We start from the raw sequence: 10,524 nt of genomic DNA, 5'->3' as shown, positions 1-10,524 counted from the left end.
CGACCGGACCCACAGACCGTAGGTCAGACCACAGACTGTGGATCAACCCCTCAGATCCTGGTCTCTGAAGTCTATCGATGGACTGACAGGACGATCGTGGATCAATCCATTGACCTTCAATCCGTCCGTAGGTCGAGACCCTCAGGACCCCTCAGAACCTGGTCTCTAAAGTCGATCGACGGATTGCAGGATGGATCATGAATCAGTCCACGGACCGTCGATCCATCCGTTGGTCGAGACCCCTAGAAATCATCCTCTGAAGTCGATCGACGGACTGACAGGATGGTCGTGGATCAGTCCACAGACCGTCGTTCAGTCCGTAGTGGCTTAAGAAGCTTTTAATTTAGCAGTCGTTTGGTCTTTTCGTTATGCGTTGGACCCCCAAACTATGTCGTTTAAACCCTAAACTATGTGGTTTTGGTCAGTTTTAGCCTAATAACTAATTAGAACCTAACCTAATCGATTATTCATAAAAAAATCATCAAACTTAGAGCGAAATAGAGGAGAAAGTCGAGAGCCCTAGTGCAAGAACGCAATGAGTTCTCATCAGTTCCAACCCCGAAATCGAAAGATTTCTCTGTGAATTTTGTCACCAGGTATGTGAGATTTCACTAGTGGGTTCCTTTCACCCATTAGGTCTCTAGAATTCAGTCAGATTCTTGATTCTCTATAACATGTTAGACCTAGGGTTTCTAGGATTTCAGAATTTATGTTGTGATTCAGTTGTTAGACTAATCCAAATCAGATTATCATGTTTTCGTGGAGTTGTTGCTTGGTTATTGCATGAAACTCAGAACCCTAGTTATGTAGTTCTTTTTGTTCATGAATTACATTAGCTAGGACAGATAAACAAACATGCATGCCTAAGATTTTGAATGTTTCATTATAGATATAAATGTTGCATTTTCAGATTTGCATGTTAGACCATTGAGCGATCCAGTTTACTTCAGTTAGTTATAGTTTTCACATATTCAGTTGGGAGTAGACTTTAAACTGAGTTGGACTATGGTCAGTCACCTCAAGTCCTAGAAATACGTGCCCATGTAGGTTATAAGTCCCCTCTGTGGGCATCAGTTTAGTGATCATGCCATTCATTCCTCTATACCTCAGGCAGGGTATATTGGGTCCTCTCGATGGGGCGTATACATCAGACTCCACATTTATCTCATGTGATTTTATGTTGGTTATTAGTAGCTCCCACAGTCAGATTCCATTTAATTGAGCATGTTATCAGTTACAGTTCATTATTCAGTTTCAGCATGTATAAACTTAGTCTATGCATTCAGTTAGTTCATGTCCAGTATTTTCAGTATAGTATCATGCTCATCTTATATCATCGCTTAGTTACATGCTTTGTTCAGTTATGTATATTGTTCAGGTTTATTCTATCCTGCATGCTCAGTACCTTTCAAGTACTGACGCATACTCTGCTCTACATCTTCTCGTGATGTAGGTTCAGGTCCTCAGCTTTTAGATCAGGCATAGATCGGTTCCTGATCTTCAGCTCAGCAGTATTAGTAGTGAATCCTCATTCTCCGAGGACGACATACATATTTCTTTTCTACTTTTATTTTTAGTTTCAGTTTTGCTAGACTTTGTTGGGGCATGTCCCAATATTTCTAGTCAGTTAGAGGCTTTATTTCAGACATAGTTAGACTCGGTTTTAGCTTTGGAGTTTCATATTTCAGTTGTCATTAAACTCATAGTTCTTTTATTAATATTTAGATTGGGTATCCCCCATCATTTCAGTTTATCTTATGTTTAAGCTTCCGCACATAATTATCTTATTTCAGTTATCATAGTATGCTTATGTTATGCCAGCAGGGTTAGCTTGGGGTCACTCGTGATCCTAGGTCCTATGTCTGCGTCCTGGGGGTAGCTTCGGGTTGTGACAGGTCCTCCGATGATCCAGCTCCTAAGTTATATAAGGAAAGGGTGTGTAACCCTAAGCCTCAAGGAGGAAATGGTAGTGGAAATGGTTCTTCGGTTATAGCATGCCAAAAGTGCGGCAAGATTCATTAGGGAAAATGCTTGATGGGTATGGGTAATTTCTTTCGTTGTGGTAAAAGTGGTCACCACATGAGAGATTGTGTTATACCTCATATTAACTCGATGTCAAATAATGTACAACATATTGACGATTGTTAATGTTATTTTAAAGAGTCTCCACCTAATTATTTTAAAAGTGAATTAGGACACCTATTTTGCTAAAGTTATGCTAAATTAACTCTATGTTAAAGTCTACTTAAACTTATGTGATTCTAGGTAAGGGGTAAAGCATCCTTTAAGATCATTTAAAAAACTGTTAACCGACCAAACTTAGGTTGATTACTTATGGTTTTATAGATAAAAAAGGGTCGATTATTTTTATAAGTAAAACAATTTAATGTTAAAAATATATACATAAAATAAGATGAACAATTATAGGAAAGACTAGCATTAAGATTATATTTTAGGAAAAATAGTAGTTGTTTTCAAAAGATGGGAAATATTTAATAAAAGAGCACAAGGGACTGCCCAAAAATCTTTGCATTAGAAATGGTGCCACCTTTAATATCATTTTTAGTTTAAGAAAAGTATTTTTACCAATTCAACTTAGTACGGTGCTTGATTCAATGAAATTTGTTCAAATGATATTTGAAACTAAAGCAAAGAGTTTTCGTTACTTGAAATATCAAAAGAATTCAATTTCTAAAACAATCATTTCCCCTTTTAAGAAAAGAAAATTAAAGATAGTTAGTTAAATCTCATTAACATTCAAACCTTTACGAAAGAATTTTTTTTTTTAAAAATGAAATTAACGAAGAACCAAAAAGAGATTTAATTAGTCTGCCTATTTTGATTCTAAAATTTTTCAAAAAAAACTTATAAATATATAAAAAGAAATGGTTTAATCCTAAATAACATTAAGTATCATCTTAAAAATATATCTACTATATGAACCTCAAACTATACCCAAATCTACTAGCATATATATATAAACATGATTTAATTATGAACCAAACACACAAAAAAAGGGGTTAGTGAAATGAAAATGAATAACCAAAAAAAGAAATAGTAAGACTATTTGAATAGTCTTAGGAATGAAATAGTCATCCTCTTCATTGTTTTGGCTAGACCCTTTTTCGATTCGTTTTGACCAAACAAGAGATGTGCATTAAAGAGTTATGCAAGTATTTGGTCTGACGACGACTTCGGGTCTCAAAACGAGACTCTTAGGCTTTGACATTCATGCAAACAAAAGATAAGAAAAATAGAAATTAGGACAAGTGTAATAATCGCTAAAAATAAAAAAAGTAGTTATCTCAAATTCTCTTTCACAAAAGTATGCTTAGTCAATCATGGCATGGATCCAAACATCCACAAAAAAAAAAGACAAAAGCCCATTATTTGTATATGAATAAACTTGCATGATGTGACCTTTTGTAGTCATACTTGGACAAATAATTCACTATCATATTATATAGAAGTAATAAAGAAACTTTAACTAAACTAACTAAGAGTTCATAAGAATTAGAATCATATAAAGACCAATTACTTTGACAAGCAGAGAGGACCAGCTCACCCAATGACTATCAGAAATGGGGTACACCACCCCTGCATCCAGCCACTTGATAATTTCTTTCTTTACCACCTCTTGCATTGGTGGATTCAAACTCATATGATACTCTATACTCGGACTGCTATCTTTTTCCAGCTGAATTTTATGAGTGCAAATGCCTGGAGGTATCTCGATGATATCAACAATGGTCCAACCAATTGCTTTCTTGAATCGCTTCAACACCCTCACCACTGCTTGCACTTGTTAAGAATTAAATTCTGCATCCACAATAACTGGTAAAGTATTATTTCCTCCTAGAAATACATACCTCAAGTGATGTGGTAGTTGCTTCAAATCAAGCACAAGCGGTTCCTCAACAGATTGTTTTGCTGGAGTGTTTGGCCTGTTCTTCAAGTCCAAGTCTAACTTCTTGGGAGAATATGGATCTGAACCCATGCCCTGCAAGGCATTTAAAGTCTTAACATAATCAACCCAAAAGACTTCATCAAAATTCATTATCACTATGGCTAATGTCTCTATAACAGATCTTTCTTCAATGACGCTTCAGTGTCTCCCTCTTCAACAATATAAATTGCAAACACTACACTCATATCTGCTCCCTAATCGCTTTGTATGCTTTCTTCCTACTCAATACTTGCTAGTTTAGGTTCTAGAAGTGATTTACCACTTCTAGTAGTGATCGTCATGCAGTGCCTGTCTTTATTTGGGTTATGAATGGTATCACTAGTTAGTGTTCCATTCTTCCTCTAATTTAATTAGGATGAAAATTGCCCCATATGCTACTCCAACTGCTTGATAAATGTCAAATGTGAGTCAATGATCTAACTCATACTGGAGAAATCATTTCTCGACTCTTTGACCCCCACATCTGTAGATTCAACCTTCTGAAGAACCTTTGCTAACATAATTTCATCCTGGAACTGCCGGAACTACTACCTGCTCGATCTCTATTACCTAGAGGTACATACACACCACTACATTTATTTTTGTGTCCCTCTTTGTTTTGCCAGCTACCTTAATCTCAATTACCTAGTCTATCATACTGACTATCTCTTTGATAATTTCGACCTTGATTTATAGAATTATAGCCTGGGTTTCTCGAGTTATAATTCTGGAAACCCTTTGGTTGTTCAAATACTTGGCTTCCTCATCAAAATCAGCATCCGGCTCTTCATACCTGTTAGTTGCAGCCAATGCATTTACTTTTTCTTGACCAGTAGTGTGATGCTTCGTGATGAGGTCCATCTGGTTTTTAAAATGGGCCATGTCTTGGTCCCTTTCTCCCTCTCTTTTTCATTGCTCAGCTAAAAGTTCAAAAGTGAACCCAAGTTCTCTAACCTCTGAATCTCTTGTGTGCCAAGTCATATTGTTCTTTGACACTTCGTTCAGGATAACCATAATCTCTAGGAATGATTTTCTCATGAATGATCCACCACATACTCCATTCACAATAGGTTTAGTCACAAAATTCAATGACCTATAAAATAACTGCTTCAAGTATCTATCAGTGAGGCCATGGTTTGGGAATTTCTTCAGCTTTTGGATAAATATCCGCTGACTTGGGAGTTGCCATAAAATTCATTAGATGTTGATTGGCATCTTCACCAGCAGTTCCTCTAAATATCTCTTTCAAGTTCAGAAGTTGGATCATGGTGCTAGTAATTGTGAGCATCGCTCATGGAGGTAGCATTGTTAGTACTATAGCTCCAGTAGATCCAGCTTCATCTAGCTCCAAATCGTCTTTTTCGAATATAATATGCGCTAGTTCTTGAGGTTGGCCCCTTGGAGCTTTTGGTTGGTGTTGATGAGGCGCTATCTCTTCAACTCCTTCATTCTCCTCAAGCACCCTAGGTGGTTCATTAACATTCTACTGAGCAGCCCTAGCATGGGTCTCAACATCATGTCTCAATCTCTGACTTTGGGTTTCAATCTCCTGTGCATTCACCATCTTCCTTATGGTTTTACTCACTTTGGGATCATAAGGAATCAAAGGTGCTCCTTTACTTCTGGTGTTTGTCATGCACTAGTGAACTCACCTGCAAATGACACAGACAGAGGCAAAAAGTGAAATTAGGAAATACAACTACAACTAAATTAATCGCTACTAAAGTATTTCTGAACTGAAATTCCCTAGCAGCGGTGCCAAATTTGATATGTCCAAACTTATACCTCAATTAATAAGTATAAACGGTCAAAGTCAATTTATAAAACTCAACTAATGTTGAGGTCGATCCCACATGGAATTTACTATAGAAATAACCTTCTAACACTCTTATTCGATTGCGGTTAATATTTCCAAAAAAGTAAATTGCGGGAAGTAAATAAGGGTGGTTTTAATGTTTAAGTATCTAAAGTTGAATCTTAACTTCAAGTTGACAAGAGCAAAATAATTCCAAGAGTTCAATGATTGATTTAATGATACTAAGATTTCGTTCCCCATGACTTTTAGTTCATTCTTGAATTCGACACAAGTACCTATCCGTTGTTAACATTACATGTTTCCAGCAAGTTTGATACATCTAAATGCTTCTCAGCCTTTATAGATGATTTTCACTCTTTTCCTCTCCGTCATAGAGTGTGTGAATATTTTACCTTTGCGTACTTGTTAAGGAGATTTTCTTCTCTTGAACTCAAATCTTCCTAACAAGTTAATGGACTATGATTCTACTATTTCCTCATTATTACTTTTCTCTCAAACAAGTGGTAAATATAGGAAAGTTTTAATGTGTTCACTCATTATAAAGAACTCATAATGAGAGTAAGATCAACATGTGTAACTAACAATGAAAAGCTACTCGTATTTGGAATTCGTAACTATATTTTAGTCATGGTTCCCACGACCCTAGTTGTGCTATTTAGCCGCTCATTGTTTCAAGAAAACAAAAAAAATATTATTGAAAGCATGATATAAAGAACTTACAATAAAAGCAAACCAAAAGAATCTTGATTATCAACACTTGATCACAAACACCAAGTTTTGATCTCCAGAAATCACCAATTCAAAGTGTTTGAAATTGGAAACTATCGTTTCTCCTTGCTCCCAATGTCTCAATGTTTGAATGATAAAAAGTAATGTTAAAAAATAAACCCTAAATATTTAAAATAGTCTATAAAAACAAGTCCTAATCGAAGTAGAACTAAACTGACGCGAGACTTCACGGGCAAGCTGACGGCTCATCTAAGGGTAGATGACTCGCCAAGCCCTCCGTGGTCCCACACTTAGATAGTGTGGGACTTCTTTCACTAGTAGTCTTTACGTGCAACTAGGGCATCTATTTTAAGCATCATGGCCCGTCTAGTGCTCCGTGGAGTTAGGCCTTCACTTGGAAGAACACTGGATTGCTTGCCTTCCTTCCACAAGAAGTTACACAACTCGTCACCTAAACCACAACCCATCTAGGTTTTCGTGGCCTTTAGTCTAAACTTAGTCTTCCTCAGTTGATCACTGCCTCTCTTCCACGAGCCCTAAGACAGCTCGTCAAGTGGACTACAACATGTCTGGGCTCCGTGGTCTTCCTTATTCAGATGGGCAGTTGAAGGAATGCACAACCTTCATTCCAATGAGCCTTTAGACGGCTCGTCATCATGAACACCGCCGTCTAGGGCTCAATGGTGTTTGCTCTTGCCTTTAACTAATTCGCGTTCGGATTGACTTAAAAAAAGTAGATTTTAAGCCAAAAATAAAAAGTCAAACTGAAATGACTTTTAAGTCAAAAAATAAAAAGTAGGGGAGACCTACTTTTGGTTTTTGACTTATTTTAAGTCATTTTAAACTTATTTTAAATCATTCTTGACCTTGCCAAACACTTCTCAACTTATTTTAAGTCATTTTTTACTCATTTAAGTTATTTTTTTATACTTGTCAAGCACTTCCAGAAGTCAAAAACTGACTTAAAAGTAGGTTTGACCAACTTTTAAGCCAATCCAAGAACTAACATCTTAAAAATAATATAGTGCCTTGACTATATAATTTTTTTTCTTTCTTACTGTACCTTTCCAGTAGACTTGAAAAGTGAGCATTAGAGGTTGGAATGTGACCCTCCTTGTTTGTGTGTTTTCTTATTGTCATTCACATGAATTTTAAGTTAAGTATGTTGTAATAAAATTAAATCTTTTCTTTGGATGTTAAGTGAGCTGAATCCATCTATTTATGCAAAGTAATCGTTGAATCATGATTAAAAGGACACATTTAAATTCCTTCAGTTGCTTGCCTATTTGAAACAAGTGCTTTATTAAGAGTTACAGTTGAATTGAATACTATTTTCTCCATATGAATAAGGTGTGCATTTATCTTTGTTAAGTTACTTTATGTGTTGAAATTATTCACTATTTTCCCCAACTCCCAAAGTATTGTCTTCCTCATTTCTATCATTTTCAATTCGAGGCAGAGTGGATTTACTATTAACTGGTTCTAATACTCGGGTGTAGCATTTAATTGTTACCTTGCTCTCTTGTGAAGTTTTGATTTTTTTTTAATGGAACTTTGGTTTGTTTGAGCACAATTGCTATGTGTTATAGTCTAAGAATGATTTCAACATATTTATTTTTCCTTTTGAATGACCAATTGGTGACTTTCTTTTTCCTTAATTCCATGTGTATTGTTGCAAGTCTGTCAAAATAATTCCCGGCCGTTATGTGGCACCTGCCATGAGTCCATGAGACTTTTTCCTTGCATTTCGTTGGTTGGGCCTTAGAGGCTCAATTCTATCTTTTATCGAGTCAGTCAACTTTGAGAAATTGAAGAACAAGTCTTTGGAGTTGATGTACAGGTCTCGGAAAGCAGAAAATGGGTTATATACATCCGATATATACTGATACACATCAGGTGTATACGAAAAATGAGAATTGGGTTAAACGTCAAAGTAGCAGCGAATTGGGCCAAGAAAGGCCCAAATTCAATTTCTCCTTTACTCGTAAATTATTTAATTGTTATTATTTATTGTTTGTTCTTTTTTTATTTATTAACTCTAACTTTAAAATTATCAATTAACTTAATTGAATTCCTCAAAAGATGAACTATTTCTTTGTGTTTTTTTTTTAAACAAATTTCACTTAATCAACTTGTGTGTCCTTTATTTACATATTCAAATGTTTTTAGTCAAAACTTTCATTTGTCTTTAATTGGTTTAAAATGATTTCTTGGTGTATCGACTAAATTGGTTCAAATTATTATCTATTAAATTAAGTTAAATAAATTCTACTTAATCTAATTTTGTTAAAATTCTAATCATTTGTAATTTAATTCAAATGTTTCAATTAATGACCTCTTTTCTTAAAAAAATGAAAATTGTTCTTTATTTAACTATTTCCTCAAGTTAATCAAATATTGTAAATTATTATATTTTTTATGTTAAATCATTTTCCTAAAAAATAGTCAAAAATATATTTAACCAAGTCGCAGGATAACCGCATGTTAACGGACACTTCAAATGCTTTAAAAATCTTCTTGAAGTGTAAATGAGAACCTCTTACCCATTTTCTCTAAATTTTTAAAGACTTAATCTTTAGAGTCTTTTTAAATTAAGTTTTCTTAATTTCTTTAAAAATTAAGTAGCGACTCTTTTCTAAGTAATTTTCTTAAATTGTCTTATACTTAGAACATTTCAAAAGTGATTTTTCTAAAGATAGTAAAATTACGGCATAACACTAATAACTGTTAAAAGCTGATTAGTTTTTCATTTATTTCTGCTTATAATTAGATAATTTCTGCATAGTAATTACATTCTATCTGCCTCTTAAAAAATTAATAGATATGTTGTTATGATGTCCGTTTATATATTTTGTGTATACACACATTAGTTCCTCCATGATCCTTCACAATTATGTGTATGAAATCATGCTAATAAATACTACTAAATTAGAGGCAAATATGAGACATTAATTTACCAATTTCTCCCTAGTCCATATGTATTGATTGATATTAGTGTCTAAATAGGAACCTTATTATTTGTTTAAGCCAAAAATCTATCGTTTAGCAAGTCCAATGCTTCTTGGATATTAAGTTGGGACGTTAGGCACCTCATAGGATGTTACATTTTATTTCTTTTAGTTTGCTTTTAGAATCTTAGTATGAGATTTCATTTCTTATTGTCACTATTTATGTATATATACTTATCTTATGTATTTTCATTTTTATGAATATATTATGACTGAGAAACGGAATTATTGGATGGTGTCAAAAATATTTTACCTAATGCTATGCATATATGTTGCATGAGACACATAGAGGCCAATTTGAAAAAAAGAAAGTGAAAAGAATCTAAAATTATGTTTAAGTTATTGTGGTAGTGTGCATGGAGCACCTACAAAGAGGAATTAGATGATCATTAGGTCAATTGTCTGAAGAAGCAAAATACCATTATTTCTAATACAAACTTGGTGAAGAGTATTTTTAGACACTGTTTCCAAGAATAATAAGGTAGAAAATAATTTGGCGGACTCAATCAACTCTTGGATATGGAAGCAAGACATAAGTAAATAATTGAAATGCAAATCAAAGTTATGAACAAGTTTGTCAAAAATGAAAAAAAAAAGTGATGACTTGAAACTTTGAATGGAGTCCAACAACTATTGAAATTTACAATAAATTCTTGAAGATTGCTAATGTGTATGAATTAAATTTCAATGGAGATAATAGATTTGATGTATGTGAAGGAAATTATAGGAACATTGTTAGTTTGGCAAATAAGAAATGCACCTGTAGGGTATGGACCTGTTGACACCCAATTTTGACTGACCAATAGCTCTTTATGAGTTGCTGCTCGATTAAATATGTATTTTTCAAAATCTATGTCTTTTATAATATGCGTAAATTATATTTAATTGTATCTAAATAATTATATACTTTAATATTCATAATTTACAAAATTATTGTTACTATTATTATTATTTTTTTTTTTTTTTTTTTTTTTTTTTTTTTTTTTTTATTATTATTTATTATTATCATTATATTTTTTTTTAAT

The sequence above is a fragment of the Solanum verrucosum genome, unplaced genomic scaffold (genome assembly GCF_900185275.1).
Source record: "Solanum verrucosum unplaced genomic scaffold, falcon-dt-bn FXZP01000024.1, whole genome shotgun sequence".
In the NCBI taxonomy this organism is placed as follows: Eukaryota; Viridiplantae; Streptophyta; class Magnoliopsida; order Solanales; family Solanaceae; genus Solanum; species Solanum verrucosum.
This window is presented reverse-complemented; position numbering follows the sequence as displayed.